This window comes from Trachinotus anak, unplaced genomic scaffold (assembly GCF_046630095.1).
Source record: "Trachinotus anak isolate AG129_WGS33_773 ecotype Australia unplaced genomic scaffold, CSIRO_AGI_Tana_v1 ptg000023l, whole genome shotgun sequence".
In the NCBI taxonomy this organism is placed as follows: Eukaryota; Metazoa; Chordata; class Actinopteri; order Carangiformes; family Carangidae; genus Trachinotus; species Trachinotus anak.
In genome coordinates, this window is record NW_027273874.1 from 5973240 (window position 1) to 5998693 (window position 25454).

General features: G+C 41.0%; 1 protein-coding gene across 3 annotated transcripts in view; it reads right to left on the minus strand.

Moving 5' to 3' along the window:
• htr2cl1 (5-hydroxytryptamine (serotonin) receptor 2C, G protein-coupled-like 1) overlaps positions 1–17679 on the minus strand; it is a 140416-nt gene extending 122737 nt beyond the window's left edge. For 2 of the 3 annotated variants that reach the window (XM_071459486.1, XM_071459483.1), the window contains exon 1: positions 11290–12620. The gene's annotated coding sequence lies outside the window, so the exon portion shown is untranslated. Of the gene's footprint in view, positions 1–11289; positions 12621–14099; positions 14239–14658 lie in introns of those variants that run through there. The other variant, XM_071459485.1, reaches the window with a different exon arrangement.
• Between the last annotated feature and the right edge of the window lie 7775 nt (positions 17680–25454).

Genomic DNA, 25454 nt, shown 5'->3' on the forward strand with positions numbered 1-25454 from the left:
GAAGGATAGGTGAGAGAAAGAAGGAAGAAGACAACAAGGAGGGAGAAGAAATGAGGCAGGTGTGCACAAGGAGGCATGAACAAAGGGAGGGAGAGAAGGAAATGAATGAGAGGGAGGGAGAGAAGAAGTAGGAAGAGAAGGAGATAAATGAATGAACGCATGGGGGGGTTGAGGCTGGAGGAAAGCTGGCGAAAATAAGAGACATTTACACCACAGAAGAAGAAAAAAATGGCATATGAAGGCTATTAGACATTACTCATTTAAGTTTGATCTGCAATTTAACTGAATTTATGCAAAGAGCCAACACTCTGCGTGGGCCTGCGTGTTCGCTCGCTCATCTATATTTCAAACTGATGTCATTCGTCAACACTTGACGCTGACACGTGTGAAGCAAATCCTTCTCCTGTGATGGAAACTAGTTGGGGAACCGCGGGACGTACAAGGACTGTGGAGTGTGGCAAGGCGCAAAAATGTGTGTGTGTGTTTGCTGCTAAATGCAGAGGCTGATTTACATGTGTGTGTTTGCGTGTGCACAGGTGCGTGGACTCTTCTGTCATGGCTGCTTTGTCAAGTGACAATCTTGTAACTTGCTTTCAAGTGTGCGTTTGTGAGTCTGTGTAGATGCAGACAGGTGTGATGTCATATAGACACACACACACACACACACACACAGACAGTGTGATTTTACAGCTGCGCTCAAATGGGCGGCTGCGAAGCTCGAAGCATAACTGAATGAGCGTCTGAGGGGAATCTGGACGCAGAGCGCTTGTTTTCAGGTGCTGCTGTCGTGATCACCGTTCTGTAAAGATAAACACGGACCCGCCGGGGTTTTACACAGCTGCACGACTTCAGACGCCGCCGGGCTGTCATACCTTTCTGCATCACGCGTCTTTTACAGTACACATCAGATAATGACATGCTTGTGTCTCGGCTCTGCCGTGGTCGGATACACCTGATTTGCATGAAGCCTGTTCTCATACGTTCATTTCCATACAAAAACTGCCCTGACTGCAGGGAGAGCTGGATTTACAATCATCTCCTTTAACTAAACAGCAGCAAAGGTGAAATTCAAGTCATATAACTGAAGCTTTTCTTTGCATTACCAAGGAAACAAATGCCCTTAAATTGCCCTCAAGTTGCAGTAAACAAGTTGACTTTTACAGTATTTTGGTACAACCTGCAACTGTGGCCTTGAGGGTGGGAAATTAATCTAAAAACATGATTTAAATTGAGTAAACTGCCTGATATGATGAGAAGGGATTACAACATGATTTAATATGATTTGAAGAAATGCAGATTTTCCCAGTTTACCTGAGTGAAACAGGCAAACATAAATATTTAAGTCATGAATTGCCAGATATACACGTTCAGCTGAGGTGTCCTGTTTCCCCAAATACTGGATGTTGTAAAGCTGCTACGTTAAAGGACCAGTGTAGGGTTTAGGGGTATATGTTGGAAGAAATGTAATATAACAGTCATAATTATATTGTTTTCATTAGTGTATCATCACTTAAAACTAAGAATCCTTGTGTTTTGTTGAGCCCTTCATATACGTACATTGGGAGCAAGTCCTCTTTTGCACCATGCTGCATTGCAATGTTTCTACATTTGCCCAGAAAAGACAAACCAAACACTGGCTCTTCAGAGGACCTTTTGCATTTTTATGTCACCTGAAGGCCACCGACAGTTCTCCTAAAGGACGGGTGAGGGTAGCAGTATTCGGATGGTTGTAATCTACAACCTCATCGCTAGATGCTACTAAATCCTACACAGTGGTCCTTTAAGATTTCATTCTGGTTTATTATTCAAATGTGTTTCCTGTGTTTACAATAAGAGCCAGTTCCTGTAAAGACTTACAATAAACATCCTCTGTTAGTGCCCGTTCCCTTCAAACAGACAGTGAACACCTTGTTGTTGTTAGTTTGATCTATGTGAAGCTTTTGCATACAGTACTGCAGTTCCTCTATTTGTACCTCTACCAGTCTGAATGGTTGGTTTGTTTCATCTGAGCTGCGTTTTGAGGGCCTTGATTTCACGAGCTGTAACAAATGTAAATAATGTTTGGGTAAATTACTTGACGTATTTCACCGGTGTTGGAATCCACCATTACATCAGGATGTTGTGGGAAGTGTTGTGTATCTCCTTGAGTAACTTCAGGCTGTGGCGCAAAGTGGTGACACCCCCAACCCTCGCCATGCACCAGCTACTTGGTCCTGAGTGGCCATTGTGTCGTTTGATTTCCTGACCTCCTCGACTTTCCCATGACATGAACATGAGGCATGCATATGGCACCACCTCCCTCCACTTATCACCTCCTTCTCATGTCTATCTCACTCTCTCACCTGCCCTCCTTTAATCCCCACACACACACACACACACACCTCCCTGCTCTGTTCATCTTCCTCACTCTCTCCCCCTCCCATGTCTCCAGGGACGGTCCCACAGCGGAGGACTGAAAGGAGATCAAACAGGAAGGAAATTGTAAAATAACTGCAGTCAGAGAGGTTCATGCGAGTGAGAAAAGATGCTGATATCCTCAGCGCACAGCGAGGGAAATCTACAAGTAGCCATATGCGATATAATTCTCACTTTACCTCACACTTACATATGATTTCAGAGGACGTTCCGGGGAGCGGTGGCAGAGTGTGATTGGAGAATATCACCTCAGATCTTATCTTAGAAAACATCCTGGCAGGGATCTGACGGCATAAAGAATACTGATGTTTACAGTCTTTTCTCTCACGTTAACTGTTTTCATAACATTAGAAGCATTTCTCAGTTTGGCAAATTTAAAAAAAAAAAAAAAGAAAAAAAAGCAGCATCATTGAAAACGAGATCGCAGTAAGACACTTAAGTCAGTGTTTGGGAACAAATGAGGCAGTAACACTGGAATTTATTGATATTCTGCCACAGTAATTGTGCAGTATATCGAAATATATTGTTCCTATAAAGCTGGAATAAATATGAGTAGATGCTGCAGCACAATATCCACTTTTAGTGATGACTACATTATCCAACTTTTTACGGTTATGTTTCGTCTCTGTGGTCTGGTTTAACACAGACAAAATTCACAGCGAACATGTTTATTTACTTTTAACCAAGCGACTTTATTTCCCTAATTCTAATCAAATAACTGTCGCCTCAACTCCACCACAGATGGGACAGCGGATGCAAATTCTGGCCTCTGGCTTGACAGATGTGCGCTTTGTACTGGTGCAATCCTCCCGGTGACTCTGGCACCTTTAATAAATGTGAGGCCTCATTCATTCAAAAGCAAATGTCTCTGATCATCATCCAGCCAGTTATTCTGCTGCCACCACAGTGTCACTGGGAAAACAGTGTCGCAGCGTATGAATGTAATTTAATTTCTAGGAAACCAATTCTAGCCACTGTTTTTTTTTTTTTTTGTTTTTTTTTTAAATCACATGTGACTCTTCTTTCCTTTATATTTTACTGTCAATTTTCCTTCGAGCACATTCGATTAGATTCATTGGGCTGTATTCGCTGTTGCATTATACCTGAACTGCAGCGCTCAGGCTAACCCTGGAATTTAAATGAGCCAATCGTGTTTGCTCAGTCATTCCCAATAATTGAGTTATTCCACAGCTGGTGTGTGAAAGAGATGAGGTCCTATAAATTCAGCACATTAATAACCTTAACACTGACTCAGAAAACTGAGGTAAAGCTTCATATTCTGCTTGTATATAAAGTGAGTTTGGATTCGTATGTTTCTTGAAAAATATATTTTAAAATTAAAAATGACCTGAGGCCTTGTTTGACGAAGATATTCTAGGCCGCTCTGTGACGTCAGGCCGTGCTTCATTTTGCTCATAGATTAGACTAATGTTAGTAAAGATAAAGAAAAATTAGACACCTTACCCTCAGGCTAACTCAAGCCTAAGGCCCAAGTTACCATGGTAACAATCAATGACCAGTAGCACCCAACAACAAAAAAAATAGGAAAACATGGCTCATAATTTGTTATGTAGACTTATGTAGACAGTAATCAAAATGGAACATTTTTAGAGATTGAAGCGATTTTTTTTTCTTCCCAAAATCAGATTTTTCTTTTAATCGTTTCATCTTCGCTGAATTTCCAAGTCAAATGTCCTTCAAACTGTTGAACTCTTCCAAAAGACAAAACGTCCTCTGCTGGGGTAAATGGAGCTCAGCTTTAAAGATTTACAGCTTTTCAAAAGTGTATTGAAGAGCATTTCATTGAAAAGCAACATAGTGAACAAGCTAATCCCTTCTTCATGGTCCATTTTCAATTCTGTGACTGCTCCATGGCCCAAAGTGAAATTTTCAGGACCAAACATTAAACCACATATCTCCACATGTGTCCAAATGCTGCTTTTCTTCTCTTTTTCTGGCTGATTTTCTGGTTTAACAATCTTATCTGATCGTTCCGTAGATTATATTGGCGAGCCAGGAGCCTTGACTTGGACTTAAATGTGATAAGAAAATATATGAGCTGCTTTGATCCATCACCATCCAAGTAAAACCCAACGCTTAGATGATCAAAAAGCAGAGCATGAGATATTTCCTGAAAAGTTTCCAAAACTTCATTTTCCCCCATAACTTTAAAAGTTGCTGTCAAAACACAGCTTTTTCCAAAAACAGCAAAGTGTTTCCAGAAATCAGGCTTTACAAGTCACATGGATTATGTAACATAGTGACCTGTTATCTTTATCTTTAATTTGTTAAATCCATGTCCATTTATAACACTTGATTCTTCATCGCATTTATATCTACATATAGCTCATGGAAAGAAGCCTCTCATTGGTTTTAGTTCAGACATTGATAACACATCCATACATAATCTCTCCATCTGTTCCCTATAGGCTGTTTCACGCTGCTGGATTGAATATTAACCAATGAAAAGTGGGCTGGGGTATTAACATCCATATGTAGAGATTATAAACAATGATTATAATGGATTATAAATGCCCCTGTTCACCTTGTGATAGTAATTTTCAGATTGAGAGACAGCTGTACATCATCTCATCTACAACATAAAAAGACAACAAAGGTCAACACAGAGTCACAAACTGCTTGTTCTCTCATGGTTTCTCTCCATATTCTCAATAAAGATTACATTTTATATTTTGTCCAATTACCATCTGATTTGTCTTGTACTCTCTTAATTTTCTGTTTACCTTCAATCTCTTTTTTCCTTTCCTTCTACTCCTTTGTTTCAAACCCTTTAATCACACTGCAGCATGTTTACTGTTCTCACACAAAGATAAACCTTTTTAGATCTCAGGTCTATAAAAACCATTCAAGGTCTCTGATAAAATGACTGCATTGTCGGTACCTGGCTCCATATTCCTGAAGCCGAAGGTCTCCGCAGCTTTGAGGAAGCCTTTTATTGGTAGCGTTTGCGAATATTCAGCTGTGACTACTCAGAATTATTGAAAGTGCAGCATGGTGATGCAAAAGTGAGAGAGAGTCTGACAATTCTTGAAAGGACCAGGGTGACTTGGGATAAAAAATATTTGATGCAGAAGGATCAAGACAAAGAGAATAAGGGCTGCCAATTCAATATACTTTACTCAAGTTTTAATGCATGCTTGCTTCATTTTCGCTCTACTGCCAAGAGGTAATGTATGAAAAATTACGCTTTTGTCATTTTCCCTTTTCATCCACAAAAAGCTTCAGAAAACTGTGTGGTGGTATGTTGGCTGAGATACTTTAGCTTTTTTTTTTTTTTTTTTTGCAATATCTTTTTAATTGTATGTGGTCAAAAAGAAGAAAACTGTGTTTCTAAGAGACTCCTATAGTTCTATATCGCGTGAGTCTGTCAAGTCAAAGGGCTTTGGGGGATGGTGTTTCAGAGAAAAAAGGACCAAGTGAGCCAGAAAAACTCCTAATAAAACATTTACCAGAAGAAAATGGTCTTGAGAAAGATGACATTAGTGAAAAACCCCCTCCAGGACAAAAACGGTGCCAGCTTGGCCGTATGACAAGCAAGAAAATCAATGATAAAAATCAGAGAGTAAGACATTAATACATTCTTCAGAAAATCTCTCTAAAAGCCCAGAGAATAAACATGATACTTTCTTCAACTTGTAAATCAGTGTCAAAGTGTTTCCATTTTCATTTCTCTCCTCACTTTAGTTAAAAATCGATGATGACTGAACCTTTATTACAGACTTTCTGAACATGCAAGTGGATGTTCATGCCTTTTGCGGTCACAAAAGACGTTCTCTCGAATAGTGCGGGTTAACTTGATCTCAGCATTAAAGGTTTCACTTTGTTTGCTCTTGCTGGACATGGTGGTCCCCAGAGGCTTAAATTGACCTGATCGACCTCTGGTACCAAGCGAAAGGGCTCATACAACATTCCTATATCAGATCTCCAGCTCGATTATACTACCCCTCCTTATTTCTATCCATTTACCATATTAAACCAAATAAAATAAAGCCTCTCCAAGTCCTAAATCCCCATCTGGATCCCATAAATCCATCACCAACCTGAAGTTTAGTAGCGTCATAAGGCAGTGAGGCCATTGTAGCACGCCTGCTTTTTAGTTCAGAAAGCAAGTCTGACAAGTAATGCGTTTCATTACAAAGCTCTACAGTTTCCATTTCTGAAAAGAGTAAAGGAACATCATTCCCTAATGCTCACTGATCAATATTTAAAGACCGCAGCTGAGTACAGCTCATAAAGTGCTACTTTTATGCACAGCTAAGAGCGACTGGATAGTTTCACACTTGAATTTAATTAAAAGTCAGCATTTAGTAAAAGTAGGGGCCTCACTTTTCAAGAGGTTGATATCTCGTTTTTAAGCAAAACTCTCACAGTAGTTTTGCCTTTTTTTTGTGGTGCATGCAATGAATTTCCTCTGCTGGCTCCCAAAAATAAGATGCTTTAAATAAATCGAAGATTGGAGAAAGAACATGTTTAAGAACACTTAAGTTCTCTGTAACATAATTTTTCAACACCAGGGGAAGAATAATAAGTCACTTGTGTCATGCTGAGGAACTTTCATGATGGATTCCTCTTTGGTTCCCAGTGGGACTTTGAGTCAGTTGCAGCTGGGAAATCCCAATTTACACACACACACACACACACACACACACACACACACACACACACAAAACCATTACAGCAAAGATGTAATCAGACCCAAGAAGCCTTTATATTTATCTCTGCTGTCCATTTGGAGGCAGAAAAGCAGCGTAGCAGCAGCAGCAGTGATAGCGAGTGATTCACAATTGATGAGGGTTGTCTACCTCCAACCCACCACTGGAGGTTAAAGCTGCGAAGCTGCAATCTGTGATGAGTGGGTTGCCCCCCCCCGACAGGTTGCAGGTTTACAGAGGTGGGCTGGGGTGGGGCTGTGGAGGCAGCGGTTATTGTTGTTCCTTTACAGGACTGATTGTTACTTTAATCTTGTGAGTCTCATCCAAGAGAGACTGAGGCAATTCAGCCAAATGAAATCCTCTCCCGCCGAATAACTGAATCAAGCACTGCGATCGTAGTTAAACACACAAACACACACAGGGGGCCCATGCTTCTATACTTACAAGGAGATGATGCATGACTGGGGGGCAAAAACGCATGGTAGAGAGCCAAAGCTGAATGAATCTGATTCACACAGGAGCAACACAAGAGCACTCTCATGCAATCCAAGATTCACATGAGCGAGATTTATTCAGACTGACATGAAGAGATTTTTGACGGGGATGAAAAGAAAAGCAGGTGATGCTCATCACGTCTCACTCTTCCATCCTCAGCAAGGTTTACCTAGCAGTACTCATTCAAAGGAAGCATGCAGGTCACGTTCTTTATGATTTTACCTCAGTAAAGTGACATTAAAACTGGCTAGATTTGCTCCCCATTGTCCCTTTTAGAGTTCTTCTGAAAAGGACCTGAGGAAAAAACCCACTCAAACCCAAAGGGGATCAATTAACTGAGAGGCTGGTCAGAGCGGATACAGGGAGACCCAAGGATAACTACACCAAGTCCTCCCTGGCCCAAAGGGACCGAAGTGTGAAGTCATCTCTAAATATTTTTTTCCTACACCATGTGATCAGAGTGGCTTGGATCAATCAAGACCACTCAGGTGTTACAAACACAAACCAAAGACCTGAACCGGCAAAACAAGACTGTATCCATCCTGCTTAGACTGAGTGTAATTTGGACCTGGTCTGGTCTCAAGATGAGGGCACACTTGAAACAAAAAGGTTCGTACCAAATGTAACCACATCTCAAGATATGTTGTGTTTACAACTGTCCAACAGTCTGACTACAGTTGAAGCTGCCAGCGCTTACTTTAGGTGACCCGAAGGCATTCATGGTGTTGAACCGGGCTGTACACACAGAGAGTGAAGGAAGAAGTCGTATAAGGAATGAAGAAAGAGCTTGAGAGAGAAGGTCAGACACTATTTTTACGTTGCTGCACAACTGGCTGAGCTCTGCATGAAGGGCTTTCTGAACCTTAAAAGAACTGTGGTATATTGCCCATCCAGGTCCAGAGCCAGAGAGGTATATACAGGGAGGGGTTTCAGACATGCACTTTGAAGCATATACTGAAGCCTTGAGATCCACTACCCTGACCCCAACTTTTAATCTGCAATCTCCAATCCAATCTTTAATCTCGCCCTTTAAAGTGAGGACCAGAAAAAGGTCCTGAGAAGGTCTAAAAGTCAAGCTGGACCTCGCAAGGATACAAGTACAAGAATACACACACCGCCTGCAGACAGAAATGCATATTCTTGCACAGATAGATTATTGAATGCACGCCAGTAAAGTGGCACACAATCACATTCCATTTCATTCCCTGAAATACTGGGCTCCCCCTTCAAATCCATTTTCCTCCTGGATCCTGGCACTCTGATCTCATCCTCTGCAGTTATTGTTCTTCCCTGTGCTGCCATTCAGAGCCAGCCTTTTCTTATAGATTGTTTCTTTCATTCAGAGGGAAAGAAAGCGCAGTTAGTGCCGATTATATATATATATATATATATATATATATATATATATATATATATATATATATATATATATATATATATAGCCTGCTCATCCACTCTGATTAATTCTCCAAATCAAATAAGAGGTGGGATGGATAGATGTGGCATTTTCAAAAGGGGCATCCTGAGGCAAGGCGGAGTGTGTGTCTGCGTTTGAGACAGAGGAGCATGCTTATGTATACATGTCTGACCATCTGTGTCTCTGGGTGTCTTGTCTGTGGCTGACGTTTGTTTAAAGTCCCTCAGGCCACGGACCTTTCTATTTATCTGGAAAACACGCTGCCATTATAAATCAACCTGCCTTTTCTAACCGTTTACCCATTTGGTGGGCACGTCGTTCCACACGAGCGTTCTGGCAGCATGAGCATGAAAAATGAGTGTAGAGAGACAAAGATAAAATCATTTCACATATACACGATTGTGAGCCTGAGTGTGACAGAGAATGGGTGGTGATTGAAATATGCTAAGCCTAAAAAAAAACAAACAAAAACAGGAAAACAAATGAGGCAGTTTCATGGTGAGAATTCCAATCAGTGAGCATCAGAGCATGTTTCTCCACAGAATGGGAATATGGACCAGGAATTTGGGAGAGAAAAGTCTTTGATGCCAAGTGGGAATCAAAGCTTCAGCTTCAGCAGCGTGACGGCCATGTGAAACCGGCAAAATGAAGCAAAGGCAGAGAGAGGAATACAGAAACACAAACCATGACCACCTCTAGCTTGATCCTTCTCCGATATTTCTTTCCATTTTCATGCCAATAAAGCATGTTTGAACTGAAACTGTATTTGAACTGAGAGGGAGAGAAAGGCAGAGGAAGACAAAAGAGAGAGTGAGTGAGAGCAACCAGGCTATGATAAATGACAAAGTCTTAGTATCATCATGCATTTAAATCAAGCTTTAGAGATTGTTTTCTCTTGAAACAGATTGGTTTTTAATTTGGAAAAACATCTAGAATCTGATCTGCCTTGAGTGCAGTTAAATATATCAGTTTTCTATTCTGTGTTGTGTTTGCTGTTGATCTGGTAACACACTAATTGTTCTGCCACAGCGGCTCCCAGCTGACACATGCTTTGACATCCCCTCAGTGAGGCCAACCAGCCTTGGCTACTAAAAATATTTGCACTCAAGGCGCAGCCAGGCGCTTTGGATAAACGCCTCCGCCAAATGCTGCGCATGGATTGGCACTTGTGGCTTCATCTCTTGGGTGTAACTCAAGAAACCAACGTTTTGTCTCGCAGATTATGTTGTTGAAAGGCGGAGGAGAGAAAGAGAGAGAGCGAGATGGGGGAAAAAAGAAAATAAATCAGGTCCAAAAATGTCCCAAGCGCTCTAATCCTCCCTGGAGACAGGTGGATTAGCGGGACGTTCATTGAATAGACACACACACACACACACACACACACACTAGATGATTTAATTCGCAGTTTGGTGCAGGTATTTGCTGCTGAACCCCCCCCCCCCCCCAAAAAAAAAAAAAAAAAAAAAAAAGCTTGGACGAGACGCAGAAAACCTTCATCAGAGCAGAGAGAGAGGGATGGAGGCGCGGACAGCCACACCCTCCCTGGATGAAGCCCAGCAGCACACGGTCTCAGACCTGAGCACACCCTCTGAACAACATTCAGCATCTTCTCAAGTCATTTTTTAACCTTCAACTTTCGTTTTTCATTCTCAAACCAAAGCGAAAGATCAGGATGATGAGAGAATCCTAATTGCTTTCAGCGCAGATGACTCAGAATTGTTCCTCATTTTTGGAGTGATTTTTCCTTCAGAATTTTTTTTTTTTTTTTTTTTTTTTTTTTTTTTTAAATCACATGTCATTCCAGAAAAATAGAGGAAAAGAAATACATTTTAAAACTCAAAAGTTGCCTAAATGGCACAATAGATGGTGCGATGCGTAAAAACGCAGCTCTGGCAGCTGCTTCATCCACCTGTAAACGTCATGATTATCAACTTTACGCATTACACTGTGCATATTTCTTCTCTCGTCTGTCTTCTTGTTGCTCGCTTGCACACCTCAGTGCCGCTCCTGCTCTGACAGCGCGTCCTAACCTCGTTATTCTGAATGAATCCGACTCTCTAATGGACTCTATTCCCTCCAAGTTCCATCTAATCCAAATATGTTGCGCTTGTATTTTCTATATTTACTGCAGCTACAAAACGACTTCAAACTTCCACCTCACATTTCTCCACACGAAACTCCAAGAACAGCTCGGACCTCCACCCGCGATCCGTCCGCGTCAAAGACACATGGGCGCACAAACATCCCTCATGTTTCTCAGCTGGATGTGGACAAAGCGTGTACACTCACCCGTAAAGACATCCGATCGCTCCACCTGCGTCCTCCAGCAGTTTGTAATGTCCTCTTTTTTTTTTTTTTTTTTTTTTTTTTTTGCATCTACATCCTCTTCCCTGTCTTTCAGCGCTGGCTACAGTATGTCCATGTCCTCTCTTCGGCTGAGGAATGAATCTCCGCTTCTGTTTTATGTTGTGAGCGGAGGGGCGGAATAGAAACCCCCCAGAGCCTTGGGGCAGTGTAGGTGTGGGATCAGCCCGCTTCCGGTCCGGATTCCTATCGGTTTGTCCCGGAGGCAGTGGCACGGCGCCGAGGCGGGCGCACCGGACACGCTCTGCGCTCCATTTTGGTCCGGGTGCGCACCGAGACGAGTCCCGCAGCAACACGGGAGAGGAAAATGACAATGACAATGAATCTTCCTCCAAGTTCCGAGCAAAACTAAAACAGCTGGTTGGTGTCTTTATGTAGGAATATTCAAAAGATCCGCCTGCTTCAGGGAAAGTTTCAACCGCGAAGACAAGGGCGCGGAGGAGAGGAGAGGGAGGCGGCGGTAAAGGATTCCTGACTGACGGGAGCTGGGAGAGGAGGAGGAGGAGGGGGACGAGGGAGGGAGGGACATAACGAGATAGAGGGAGGGCGAGAGACTGCAGCCTCCGACTCGCTTCACCGACCACGAGTTGACTTGGTCCCGCACAGCGTGAAGCCTCAACTCGGTGCAAATTCAAACGAGCTCTTGCTCATTTTGAACTACAAAGCTGTGGAGATGCAAACCAGCTTCTCGGTAGCCAAAGGCGAGATTCGGGGTTCTTCTTGTTCTACATTTGTATTTACGCCACTGGAATGTGGTGTCACCAGCAGATTAGAGTTGCAGCAGGAGCTTTTGGTGGTTACGTTCAAAGCGGCTCTCCAGTGCGCAGCAGCACAGGCTGCATTTCATCCCTGAGGCTTTATGTTATGTCCTTTTGTTTGTGTGGCTTGAACAATCTGCAGGTTTTCATTCTATTACCAAGACTATTGATTTCCCGGTGAGTTCTTCTCATCATTTAAAAGAGCACATGTAACACTGCACTCTAATGAAAAACATGGCACCTGATTGTCAACACAATATTTATTGTTGTTACTTGAACCGCCCTGAACGTAATTCATCCCTTAGCCTTTAACCATCATAAATCCTCAGCCCAACCGTGAAGCTAACCTGAAGCTACACTTCATTTCAGTCCAAGTACTGGTTGTACTGGTGCAGCGGATGCATTCAAGCATGTATTTCCTCTGCGAGTGAAATCTGCCTAATTAGACCCCTTCCAACTGCAGTTTGAGAAGCACAGACTGGGTTTGATTGGCACATTCCTCACTCCGCAGGCCTTTTTCACAGCATACATTTTGATGCGTTTCACCACCTGGACACAGCAGGATTTAAAATGGTATAATTTTGCAGTGATTGTACTTCATTCCAAAGAATCGCCACAATCAGAGGATCTACTGGAGGATGTGAAATGAATTTGCAAAATATTTTGCAGAAAGTTCAACTTTGGTCAGTTTTGACCCTCGAATTTGTGCCTTTGACCAACAGAGAGCTGACGTGACCATGTTGGGCTGCAGACAAGACATTCATTTTTTATTTCTTTGAGCATTAATTGTAGAATTAGAAATCCTAATGGTTATTTACCAGTTATTCAAGACCCCCACCTCCTGCCAACTCAAAATGTCAGGTCTGTTTTGGAGGGGCCCCTTCCTCTCCCATAATTCAAAGACTGGTTAGGGAGTGGAACAGGTATCATCCTTTTCAGGGCTGTGTGATATCTTATTAGATGCTTCTTTGGGCCATGAATGTGAAAATTTCTTTCAATATTTATGATTTAAGTCACTGTGCAAACTGTTATTTTTACCATCTTTGGAAAGGTTAAAGTCTTAACTGGGGTAATAAATATTTCCAAACCACTAGTCATGAGGTCACCAAGCTCCCTGCACCACATATTTCGTGTGGACAAGCGAATGTCACTTTGTAGTGTGAGTGCCGCAAAATTAGGAAAACCTCCAATGCTATAAAAAACCTCAAAAAAGGTCCCATATTGTACAAAGGTAGATGCCTTTTTGATTATAAAGCAGGTCTAGGTTTTTTATTAATACTGTCAAAGTATCAGAGCCTCAGTCCACAGAGAAATGCACAGAGCTTGGATTCAGAAACTGAGCCTTAAAACCAGCTGTCTGCACATCTGGAACTTTATGATGTCACAACAAAGCAGTCACCGCCCTCAGCCATGCCCCAAGCCTGGCCCATCTAGACCTACCTTTCAGTCGTGCAGGATTAGATTTCTCTGAGTGTTTACCTGAAATCTGCTATATTTTTATTCTATCACTCAGAAAACCGGGACCTTTAACAAGGTCAATACAAGACACAACAGCAACAGCCTGAAACCAGAGCAGCTAAATATAATAACACCTGTTCTCGCAAGACAACTTACACCTATTCATCATTCTCATTCGACTAATTAACTTTAGCGGCGTTATAGTTGTACCCAGCTTCAGTCCAAGTCCAGCTCTAATCAGCCAGAGCGACTGAAAACACCTGAGGCTGTGCAGGGCCTTTAACCCTCAAACAGACCCGTGAAGAAGCGAAGACGTAAGTAAAGTGTCCTCACTTTCCAAAACTGTCCTCACAATGTGTGAAACTCAAAGTGGTCCTCACAAAGACGGTAGGAACAATGAACTGTAACACTGTAAGCTGAAACAGGAATTAGCCCCTCATCACTTTCGCTTAAGAATTAATTATCCTTTAGCGACGAATCCCTTCAGTTATGATGGAAAAAGAGGATTTGCTTTCTTACCTCTCTCACCGTTCAGCCACCTCCCCGTCCACGTCTCGGTCTGTGCACTGACGGATCTTCTCTCCCCGCCGCGGTGGATCAAATCCTGCGTCTTAAACCCTCTGTCATGCTGCTTTGGTTTGACTGTTTATCCTGTTACCTCACAATATGTTACACACACATACACACACACACACACACACAGAAGATACAGGCCTATAATGAAATTCACATCATAACTACATGTGTCAGAAGTGGGCGGTGCATTGCAGTATTATACGGTTTTGCTCTCAGGCTTTACTCCATTAGTCGTTATTATGTTAAACACATAGTCCATACAATTCATGATTCCAGTTCATCTCTGTCAAACAGCAGAGCTTTGCTGCATTAGATTTGTCCAGAATCATGCAGATGAAAATGTTTGCATCTTGTTTTGTAGCTCAGACAGGGCACAGACATACGCATGCACAGCTCACTGTGATAGAAATTTAAGTCACAGTGGAGCAGTATCTTGGTTTCCTTCACAACGGCAGGAATATATAGGCCTCAAAAACTTGTGCAGAATTTACAACAAACTTACCTTTTATTTGTCCCATAGCCAAGGTTGAAGTGTCAGCATGTTGCTGGAAAGAACAATAACTCAGGCAGCAGGGGAGCAGCTTGATTTTTTTTCTTGTTCATGTCAAACATGTGATGTATAAAACATCACACTGCACTAGTTTCCTCTGAGATTAAGTGCTCACATCTCTGTCTCATACTCATGTTACATTTATCTCATACATACAAGGCGGAAGCCATGGGATATTACAGTGTACGTACATTATTAAATGCTGTTTTACACTCGAGAACAACTCTAGAATATGATCTAATGCTGTGTTGAAACCTTGGTGGTGGGTCACGGAGCTGCTGGTTTCTCTCCTGCCAAACAGCTCATTGCTGTTAATTGTCATCACCTGCTGCCTGAGGTGTAAATCAGCTGCTGATTGAAAGCAGCTGGGCTCTGACTCCTGAAGACTATGAGATGACAGAGGAAGAATCATCCCATATGTCCTCTACTCTGCTATACTGCGAAAAACATGACAATAAACTAAAGCAAAAGATAATAAAGATATGGCCGCTGCGGAAAATCCCATTTTATATGAAAAACTGCTGAGCTGTTTCTCCATCTCAAAGAGTAAGTTATCTAGAAAATCAATACAGTTTTGTTGCCAAACGCAGAGACGGTAAAGAGACAAAGCTTAAATTCAGTGTAAAATGTTTGGGGGTCTTAAATGCATTCATCTTTTTACTCCAACTGCTGTCGTTCTCAAACTTTTTTCACATCAGGGACCCCATAAACTGACACAAATTAGTTGGTGCCTGGTCCCAGGGGCCCCCATCTGATCAGATTTTTTATTAGACAAAGTGTTTGAAACCTATGACCAAAATAGCCATTAATTCTGTCGTTGCATTAATTGATGGATGGGATTATAGTAAATATAAATTATTCTCCTTTTAGCTAGGAACCTCTACCCCTTCAAGGATCCTTATGAGCTCTGCAAATGTTTCTTTGAGATTGCAAAATCTTATTGGTTAATTTAACCTTTGTAACCTCAGTGGGCAAGTTTGTTGACTGACAAACACCCGGAATTCTTTTGTACTTAGCATTGACCATAGCATTCATCAAAGGTAGCCTGTTGCTTGTGAGCTAGCTTGTGTAGATAGCTATAGGTTAGAAAGGTAAGTTTCAAACTGGAAAGCCATGCAACACCAAAAACCTGGTTTGAGACCATGTTGCCCAACATCTGTATTACTTTTACTCTTTCCCAATAAGGTTTAACTCAGTCAGAGAACAACTGTGCCTCTGGAACAGTTCTGCCCTCGAGAAATATTTGCATAACTAAAAACTCTGATCTGCACTCTTCCCCAGGATGAATAAAGGTTTAATCATAATGTTGCCTGCAGTGTCGCTGGTTGAAGTCAATGGCTGGGGACCAGACTGAAAGAAATATTCACAGTGCTTGACCACAACTGATGACTGATAACAGAATTAGCACCAGAACAGCTCTACAAAAACCTTATTACAAAACAAGTGTTTTGAACATCTCCCATGTTTCAATTAGCACATATTACTGCTTGTTAACAATTTCCCCTGAAAGCCAAAGATCCATATTCATTTCAACCCTCTGAAGGCAAGAAACCGAATCATTTGTCTGTTTTAAGCAAATCATAGCATCCCAGTCATTTTAGCCCTCTGAACCTTTTGAAGTGTTAACTGGTTATCTATTTTCCATGACCTGTGTCTGACCTTTCCTCCAATTGATCAAATGTATCTCAATCAGCAGTGCAAGCCTGTAAAGGCCATGTCTCTGATCGCTTTGATTTCCCTTTGGACCCCTTGATGACCTTATGACCTTGTGTCTCTCTGTTTCATGGCTAGAATGCCAAAAATTAAACCATTTTACCGTTTCCCCAGACTTACATCTATATTTGTTTGACATACCACTGAGATCGCATTTAGATTGTGTGTCTCCATTAAATTACTCCATTAAAACCCAAACTTACAGACTTCTTTCAGGGATAAAAGCTCTAAAAGCCCCCCTCCCCGTAATCCCATAATGGTAAGCAAACCTGTGGGATACATCATTGCCATTAACAGATAAGGTGATTGCCAGAAATCATTCCTGAACGATGAATAAATAAATGTAACGTGCCAAGAAATATTAATGTGAGAGAGCGGTTTTATGTCTGTAGCTGTAATCAGGCAGGAATCTCCATTATGACTTGACAGGCAACATGTAATGAAAATGCAAGATGAGCATTACACATTTATATGGTCCAATCAATATTTACAAATGCTCTGTATTATATATGGGAATGAGATGACCACGGTTGTTGAATTTTTCATAGACAACACATTTATTATGTTGATGCATGCATTCATTCATATTTCTTATGTAAAATGATGGCTGTGGGAGTGTGAAAAGAAGAAAACACGGTGTTAAAAGTCAAACATTTCTTCATCAGAATCGTTGATAAACATTTGTTCATTATTTCGAATGATTTCAACTCTTATCATCGTGGACTCTAGCAAATGGTTTTTTCCTTGTGGCACAGCAACATGCAAACTTGTGAGGCCACACAGGGAATCAACCATAAGATTAACTCCGTTTAGGACTGTCTCATCCACTGATGCTTCCAGGTGAAGGGAAGTGGCTCAGCGCTGCACTCCAATCAAGTGTTAATTCACAACCTCGAAAGAAAACGCAAACCTTTTTTTGATTTTCTTCTCACTCCATGTTCTATGAATGGGGACAGAGGAAGAGAGTACACTGGGGAAAGAGGAGATAGAGGTTGGTAGAGACACAGAGAGGGAGGTATGTCTGAAAGCCTGGTGTGAGTCATATTTGAGCCTGTGGAGTTCAAATACAAAGCCTGGTTCCTCATATATTAGTCTACCTACTGGGATAACACCATGTGGTCTTTTTCATCGCCTTGTGCAACCAAGGCATTGTGATTTTGTCTCGTCTTTATCTTTGCCTTTTACAAGTCAGTGCAGGCCACCCCCCCCCCCCCCCCTGCCCTGTCTCTGGCTTCTGTTACAGAGGAAGCCAATATCCACTCTATACACATCCTTTAATAATGCTTTCACCTTGACTCTGAAGGCTGGTGGGTAGCCTCTTAATGACACCTATAATAAACTTCTTTTTTTTTTTTTTTTTTACTGCATCCAATTAATTTTCTTTCACTTAATATGTGATTTCTTTTGATAAAGAAAATGTTGGATTTGGTTAATTGATAAGAGCCTCAAGGTCAGTCATTTGTTATTTAAAAATGCCATAAATGATTTTAAAGGAAGATTTTACTCGAGCAAACAAACAAACTTTCTGTAACATGTTTATGGCCACTCCAGTGACACCATGAATGTCAGTGTGGAATTTAAATGTCGAGAAACTTCACTGGGTAAATTTGACCAGCTAAAGAGTTTAATGAACTTCAAGTGTTCACCAAACTATTTAGGATTCATCCTCTGAGAACCATGAATATTTGGTAGTTGTTGAGATGTTTGACTAAAAACCAAAATTGTCTCTCAGGGAACCATGAATGTCTGTAGAGAATTTAGTGGCAACCCATCCAATAGTGGTTGAGGTATTTTAAGTCGGGAACCACCGACAGAACAGAACAACAAAGCAACATTATCATCCCTAGAGAGCTGTTATCATTGTTCTGTCACGTTGTTTATTAGCGGTTTCCACTTTCATGCAACAGACATCAAATGACAGCAAAATAAAATCTTGGGCAAAGCTTTTTTATATGCACAGAGTAATAAATGAGCAGAGAAATAGTTAATGAAAACAGTACTGGAAGACAATACAAGACTCTGAAGAAAGTACCCAAAAAACAAAACAAGAGCACAGAGCTGTGTCAGAACAAAGGTCAGCACTGAAGTGATCTGGGGAAATATGACAACCAAAGACAAAATAAAAACAAAAGAAGAACTAAAGGTATTCTCTTTCAGTCTCACAAAGGTTACACAAGGACAAAGAATAGTTTGCACAAGGACAATTTGCCTTTTAATTGCTGTAGAGCACTCAGGCCTGCTTTCAGGAACACATAGTAGACATCAAAATGCATTTAAATGCAAACAGAGATGCACAGACATGCACGTATCATATCTCAAAGGCATCAAGTGTTCTCTCTTGTCTAATTTGAATGTGTCCTTTGCTGCTCTCTGACTTTGTGCCTGCCCTGTTGCATTGAGTGCATTTTCAAGCAGCTTCATAAAGACTCTCTCCAAGTAAATTTCAAAAAAGAGACAGAGAATAAAAACTCTGGAGGTCAACATGTACTGCAGAGGCAGCTAATGTGACGGTGGAGTGTGGCTTTGTTGGTGGAGACACCAGCAAGTAAGAGAAAGGAGAAGAACGAAAATGACATGAAGATGTGTCTGTCTGAAGGTGATATATCTCATCCGAGACGTAGTTTACACATTTTTCTTTCATTTTTTTTCTTTGCTAAAGAACGGCCCATCATCTGTCCTGCTTTTACATACAGCTGGGGAACCAAATGCGTTTCACCTTGGGAATAAACTCTTAATTTTGATGACCTTGTGGCCAATTACCTAGCACTACAATAGAAAAATTGTCAGTATGCTGGTTACTCTGTCCAACTCATATCATGGGGTGTGATGAACATTTCAGCCTTAGAGCCATTAGTAGGTCTAATGTTCTTTTACTTTACTTTCATCTTGACATTTTCTGTGTTTCTACCTCATGGTTAATAGCACAACATCAGATGTGTTATGTGTAAAACTCTTCCTTGGGTTGCTGTAAATCCTCCTTTCACTAGCCACGTATCTGCTAATGGTAGAGCAGAGAATTTATCAACTCCCATGATGCTTCTTCTCCTATCTTTCCTACTTGAGGAGAGCAGGCAGCACTTCATCAGAGGATATCTGATGCAATATGAGACCGATTTTGAGACATTCTTATTCACTTCGGGCAAGGCTGATTTGATTTGATGTCTCTTTTATACGCTGAAAAAGATTTTAGACCTTGGCATGCAGGCTGTGCGCCAGGATCTCAAACTTACTTAACATTCTTCCTGAGGTTTAGAACTGCAGGGGGCTCTAGATAAGTGGGGTTTACTGTGAAATGATAATTCACATCCTGTCAGGATGGGCATTGTAGTTGTCTTTTGAAATACTTACAGGTGACATTTAAGTAAATGATCAATTTTGTTGTTCATCGAAGGTACTGGACCAAAAACATTAGCATGGATAAGATGTGCAGTTTACACCCACAGCCTCTGAAGATAATTTACAGCCAAGACCAAGGTCTTCTTCAGGTCAATCCTTGACCCAGCATTAAATAACAACATCAAGGCTCCTGGCATATGATTGCCATTGTTTTCATCATGTTTGCTCTGGTCACTGTGTGTAAGGTAAAGAAGAATGTTCTTAACATTTCAAGCAGGAGGGAAAGAAGTAGATGCAAATAGAAACCACGAACAACAACTGAAACCACATTAACTGGAAATCCAAAAGGTCAAAGACATCACAAGTTTCCATTCTGCAATAAACATCCTGTTTGTCCTCAAAAACAGCAATGAAATGGTTTAAATTGACCTCTATGTTCCTTAGATGTATACATATCTCTGCTCCACTGAACTTTAACAACCGTATAGGTCATTTGTCCCTAATCTCTGATATGACCCATCGGAGCATCTCCTGAAATAGCATCCCTCGGGCAGCAGGTTTACAGGACCTTAGTTGTCATGGTTACAATAATGATCACATTTTTGGGACAGTCGTGGTTTGGTTAGGTTTTGGGAAACATTGTGATTTGAGTTAAAATAAGTACTTTTTATAGGTTAGAAGATCTTGTTTATCATGGTTACAATAATTAATACTCGGCTGAGGTTGTGAAATCATCGACAAAAGGAACAATAATGACCATTGGTGTCAAACAGGGAACGAACAGCAGTCTCCCTTCAAACTAGTGTTTTTTCGATCCATCCATCCACCTCAACCTCCTCTTCCTTACTTTGCCCCTCGTTATACTATATCACCAAACTTCCTCATTTGCTCCTGTCATAATTACTACAGCCGCATGAGGTCACCGAATAATTGGACGTAATTATCGGTCATTATAAGCTGCTTTCACATTCTCGTTTTGTGTCTCCAAAGCTGTGAAAAAAAAGGCTCTATGCTGTTGAAAGCCAAACACTCTGTATTTCCAGAAGACACCTGAACATACCTGAACAAAGCTGTTACCAGGTGACATCTAGAAAGTGAAGCTAAAGAAAATGTCACCAAAAATCCCTGACTTTGAAATGCATCACCCTTTGTTTGACAGTGCAAACCATGAAAGCAAAATGACTTCGGGTTAGGCGTCAAAGCATGGGAAGGCCTTTTAGGAACATTTGTCTCACAACAGAAACAGCTCCCGCATACACCATCAAACATGGCGCAGGTGTAAAGGACACGAGGCGTCACAGGTCAGCCGAGGCAGCGAGCTGCTCCGGCATGCATCATCGCCTGCCTAATTGACAAAACGAACCTCTTGATGCTGATGTCTGACTCTGTCTCAGACTGTCACCATCACTCACTACCTTTGGCACCGTCCAGCAGGTTCACCTAAGGGTCCGTGTACTTTTTTTATGAGAGTTAAAGTGAGTCAGCGAGAGCGCGGGAGGAACAAGATGAAAAATTCAAGGGACTCACAGATGTCACATCATGTGTGGCTAATGTTAAAATGCCACCCTCACCTCACTGACTTGATCTCTCCCTCTCTTTTTGTCTCTCTCTGTGTAGCAGGGCAGTGCGTGGGCATCTGTGAGAGGCAGCTTTAGGGAACATGAGGCTCCTTTCAAAGTCAAATGTTTCATGTTTCAAGAGCGTCTCTCAACCCCTGCAGAGACGTACTGTAGCAGGGCCATAAAACCATCCGTCTGTACAAAGAAAAATCTCATTATCACACCATGTATAGAAAAAAATACATTTATTAAGAAGAGTTTCAACCCAAAATTATTCATTCTCTGACAACAGTGTTATTTAGTTATCATTTTATGTCTTAAAGAAGAAAATTGAAAAAGTTGTCGAATAAGTTGTTTTTTCTTTTTCTGAAAGTGAGAACTACATAATTCACTGGGGTGAAGTCAGCTCTCACCAGATCTCATTTGCTGGCTTGATAATATTTGAAATCGCGCACGTTGCACTGTGTTGCATTCCATTTGATTTTTTTTTTCTTTTCTGTTGAAGTCTCTAAAGTCCAGTGTTGGCAATTTCCAGCAGTTTAATTTGCACACAGGGACTGCATGATTACTTGTAGGCTGCAAACATTTCATTTCAAAGTTTATGAGACTTTCTCAGGGTTAGCAGTTCAAAAATAATGGTTTTGTAGTTCAACAATAAGAAGTGGAGCTTTTGGAAACACAATACACAATATCCTTCAGACATAATATTCACATTCTTATTAACAAGACCCACAACCCTTACCTTAACCTAAACGCAAGTGTAACAGTAACACTTAAACCAAATTTTAACCTAAAATGAAAGGGGTAGTGCTATTTGTTTAAGTCACGGGTTAAGTTTCAGCTCGTTGCGAAAGTTATGTAACCATTGTTCATACTTACGTCAGTCAACTATAACCACGTGATCAAATGTCACTTACTTTATGAACAGGTTCATCATGTTGACAATGTGACGCAGCAGTTAGCCAAACATCTAGCTAAAGCCAAGTAATATTAGACGATGGCATGATGAGTGTGGTAGGTTGTAATTAGCGTAACATTAACCAGCAGGTGTATGAACACAACTAGTCTGTGTGTAGAATGATCTGATTTACTTACTTGAGTCAAACAAATGAGGCCTAATTGAAAATATTCGCTCAGCGGATAAGCTGCAGTGCAGGTAGAGGTCAAGCTAAACTAACGGGCTAGGCTGTGAAAACGTAGCCAAGCTAGCTTTCACCTCCAGCAGCTCTGTGGAAGCAGCACAAGTTGTCCAAGTGTAACAGGTGGACTGTCATGTTTCTGTCTAAACGCCTCAAAGATACAGAAACATCAGACGAGTGAATGACGAGTGAAAGGATGTTTTCTGCCTTTTCATCTTTACTAATTAACAATTTAATTCAGTGTGCAGCTCAGATGCTACCGGCAGGTACCAGCAACTTTTAAGGAGGAATGTTGATATTTTATTTCATCACTTGGCAGAGCATCTTTCCAGCGTGCTCCAGCGGCACTACACCTTCAAATATAGCTTTCACAGAGTGAGGACTGGCCATAAAGTCCTCATTATGGGTTCTCTCCACTCACAAGGTTTATAACTCAAATACCTCTTCACAAAGATAGAAGAACAAGCAACAATCCTACATACTCTTCCCAGACTTCATTCATTGTCCTTTATCTTTTCTTCCAGCCAAATCATCCATGTCGACAACAGGTAAACAGAGAAGGGCGGCTGCTAATGACTTCCACCTGTTCCCGACAGCACGTGTGCATCAGCGAACACGGAGAATAGACAAGCAGAGGGTTGGAGTGGAGAGAGACGAGGAGAAGTAAACTCCTGCACGTGCCTTTTCTTTTACGTGGCTCTCTTGAGACGGGGGCTGGTGGGATTTTTGCAACAATCCATCCACCCGTGCAGCAATGATCCATCCAACTGTCACTGCACCATCCACTCCTTCAATTAGCATGGCTCAAAGGTACGAATTATTCATATTTGTGAGATAGAAAGGGGACACTGAGGAAAGAGACAATAGATGGTAGAAAAATAAAATACTAGTTTACTTAATAACTTGCTTTTTCTTATTTGACTATGACACATCAAGAACATTGTGTTTGTGTTCTCTCTCCAGTTTCACTTTCTTTTATTTTGAACTGTCATTTGTAATGGGTGGATAAGATTTATCACCACTGTCGTTCCAAATTAGTGAAGGGATGTTGGTTGTTTGTTGTTGAGGCCCAGTGATAAAGCCTGATACAAGAACTTTTTGGTGAAAGATTTCCACCAGGTCACTGAACTGTAGATAAATGTGAAATGCAGTTTGCAGGTTTACATTTATAAGCGAGCCCACAAAGGTCACTGCCACAGGCATGTCAGACATGACAGAACAAGGACTTCGTGAAAGGTCCTGCTGTTTCCCCTTCAAGCATCATGAAAAACAGTCTGACAAATTTGAAGTTACATGAATGTTGAATGTTATGTATAAAGAATAAAATTCCTCTATTTGCCTGACGTGTCTATTTTGCTGCAAGCAATCCCCATCGTCCTGACACTGTCCGTTTTTAATGAGCAGCCAACTCTTCAGATTCCCTCACAATAAAGGCAGGATGTTTCTCCTGTGTGAGATTTTGAAAAAAAAAAAAAAAAAAAAAAGAACTCATAACTTCATAAACAAAGTCACTCATTACAGCCATTTCTGTTTCTGTGGCTGCATCGTCTCAGTTCGCTCCTGCAGTATCTGCTGTCCCTCATCTCTGTTTGTAGGTAAAACAACCTGTAACAACAAGAGCAGAGGGCGCGTGACTCACAGCGGCTGACTCATAAACTACACAAGAACCCTGTAAAGTGTTTGTTCTGAGTTGATTGTAACTTTGATAGGAAAAGGAAAGCCAGCACAGCAAGTTGCTTACACTTTTTCCCATTATCTGGTGTTCCTACTATGGAGCTGTTGTGTAATATTTGACCATATTTAGTCATTTCCTTTCTCCGCAGGTCAAAGTTTTTCCGTTGAAACATTGTTGCAGAAATGAAACCGCCTGTATCATCCTGTCATGCCTACAGTCAGTCAGCCTGTACTGATATATTAGCCTGATATGCTGTCTTTAATTAAAATCAGATTGCGGACCATTTGAGTTGGCTCATATTTCACTAGGTGAAGTCATTAATTTTGGTAGTTGATCGCAGTTTCACTGTATCTGGACAGTTCTGTATGAATACAAATATTCTGATCACACTATCAGTTGTGTTTAACCTTTTAAAAAACTACCTGCTACATGGACCCAAAGAGGACTGAAGAGTTAGGCACTAAAATTAAGTGAGTTTGCTTTCAAAAATATTGCCATGTATAGTTTTGATGTATCAGTTAACATCATTATGTGCAGTTTAACTTGCTTTAGGCAGTGCAGGTTATGACAAATTGATACAGGTTCTCCTCCTGGAGCTGCTGTAATTTCTTCAGAACCTGCTTGAAGGCTTTCATGAAAACATGTCACCCAGCAGTCAATAGTCCACACCCATACCAAAGAAAAAAAAAACACTCATATCCATCATCTCCACTCCATCATGGGAATGACCTGAACTAAACAGGCAAACACATCAGAGTTTGTTTGAACTAAACCATTAGACTACTTGTGAGGTTTAGGAGTAGTGATAGCTGTGGTTATGCTAGCTGTAGGGTTAGCATACTAGCTGCTAATTGTAGTTTACACTGTGAGAATCGATATACTGTAAGTTATTTAGATACAGTATTTTACAATAAAAAAAAAAGGTAAAATAATTAACATAAACATGTACAACTGTAGATGTTTCATTGAATTGAAATTATCACTGATGATCTATATTAAATACTTAATTAAAAGAAAATAAATATTTAGGTTTTGAGTAGCACTGGATCTATGTTATATTTCAGGATGCAGGAATGTTGCATTTCCTCTGTTTCAAATAGTTTGTGGTTAAAATCTGGGTTTTCCTGTCAGGTAGCTCGAATCCACAGAGCTCAGAAATGAAATGGTTTTGATTACCTCTGAACAATCCCCAGTCCTGTTTTCCTTCCCAGATATCTAATCACACACTGATTTACATCTGATGGATGTAAATTAACCACCTGGCAGGAAAAATGAAAGTAGAACTTTGAATCTGTGGAAAACATTTAATTTGGGGGGATTCTAATG